The following is a 1,917-nucleotide window of genomic DNA, read 5'->3' on the forward strand; positions in this document are numbered from 1 at the left end:
TGCATTGCTTAAGATTCTAAATCTAAATGGTCTATGAATACAGAATAATTAAAAATAGTAGTGACCTAGAATGTCAGTGTATTAGATGGGTTCAGCTGTGAGTGACAGAAAATGCAGAACAAGTAGCTTTGAACTGGATATCCACATGTAAAAGACAGAAACTGGACCCGCACCTTTCTCCACTCAAATTGATTCAAGATGGATAAAAGACCTAAATTTAGTGCTCGCTTCAGCAGCACATATGCTAAAATTGGAACAATACAGAGAAGATTAGCATGGCCCCTGCGCAAGGATGACATGCAAATTCGTGAAGCGTTCTGTATTTTTTTGCTAGATCATAGAAGAAGCCCAAGAGCCCATCAATCCACGAATGGATCAATAAATTGTGGCATATGTACACCATGGAATACTATGCAGCCATTAAAAAAGATGGAGACTTTACCTCCTTCGCGTGTACATGGATGGAGCTGGAAAAAATACTCTTCTTAGCAAAGTATCTCAAGAATGGAAGAAAAAGTATCCAATGTACTCAACCCTACTGTGAAACTAATTTATAGCTTTCATAGGAAAGCTACAACCCAATTCTAGCCAAGGAATATGGGAAAGAGAGAAGGGGAGGGGCGAGGGCGGGTGGAAGGAGGGCGATTGGTGGAATCACGCTTATGGTTCATCCTATAAAGGTACATGTGAATCTCTCCAAATGTAGAATATAAATGTCTTAACCGAGTAAGAAAAAGACGTGAAGGCTATGTTAACCAGTTGGATGAAAGTATTTCAAATTGCATATAGAAACGGTACCCTGTACCCCATGATAGTATTAATGTACGCTGCTATGATTTAATTTTTTAAAAAAAGACCTAAATTTAAGGCATAAAATGATAAAAATCCTCAAAGAAAACATAGGAAAAACACTTGAAGGTATCTGCCTGGGGAAAGACTTTATGAAGAAGATTGCCGTGGCAATTGCAACAACAATAAAAATAAACAAATGGGACTTAATTAAACTGAAAACCTTCTGTACAGCTAAGGAGACAACAACCAAAGCAAATAGACAAGCTACCCAATAGGAAAGGATATTGACATATTTTGAATCAGACAAATGCTTGATAACTAGGATCTATAGAGAACACAAATTAATCCACATGAAAAAAGCCATCAATCCCATATATCAATGGGCAAGAGAGATGAATAGGACCTTCTCTAAAGAAGACAGATAAATGGCTAGCAAACATGAAAAAATGCTCATCATCCCTAATTATTAGAGAAATGCAAATCAAAACTGCCCTGAGGTATCTAACCCCAGTAAGAATGGCCCACATCACAAAATCTCAAAACTGCAGATGCTGGCATGGATGTGGAGAGAATGGAACACTTTTATACTGCTGATGGGACTGCAAACTAATACAACCTTTTTGGAAGAAGATATGGAGAACCCTCAAAGAACTCAAGCTAGACCTCCCATTTGATCCTGAAATCCCTTTACTGGGCATCTACCCAGAAGGAAAAAAACCCTTTTCCCATAAGGACACTTGGACTAGACTATTTATCACAGCTCAATTTACAGTCGCCAAAATGTGGAAGCAGCCTAAATGCCCACCAACCCAGGAATGGATTAGCAAGCTGTAGTATATGTATACCATGGAATACTATTGAGCCATTAAAAAAGATGGAGATTTTACATCCTTTGTGTTAACCTGGATGGAATAGGAACACATTATTCTTAGTAAAGCATCACAAGAATGGAGAAGCATGAAACCTATGTACTCAGTACTGATATGAGGACAATGAATAACCTAGTATACGGTGGGGGGTGGTGGGAGAAGGGCACAGCGGAAAAAGGGAAGGAAGGAGGGGGGTGGGAGAAGGCAAGAGCAGAGAGAGGAAAGGAGAGAGGGGGAGGGGGGTCTCGGTGTGTGA

The 1,917-nt window shown here is 39.5% G+C and overlaps 1 non-coding gene across 1 annotated transcript; it reads left to right on the top strand.

Annotated features, from left to right (window-relative positions):
• The first annotated feature begins 220 nt into the window (after nucleotides 1-220).
• On the top strand, nucleotides 221-327 carry LOC111724711. The gene has a single exon (XR_002772956.1). It is a non-coding gene; the product is annotated as a U6 spliceosomal RNA (small nuclear RNA).
• The last annotated feature ends 1,590 nt before the right edge of the window (nucleotides 328-1,917 follow it).

This window comes from Otolemur garnettii, unplaced genomic scaffold (assembly GCF_000181295.1).
Source record: "Otolemur garnettii isolate 467f Iridium unplaced genomic scaffold, OtoGar3 scaffold00025, whole genome shotgun sequence".
Taxonomy (NCBI): domain Eukaryota; kingdom Metazoa; phylum Chordata; class Mammalia; order Primates; family Galagidae; genus Otolemur; species Otolemur garnettii.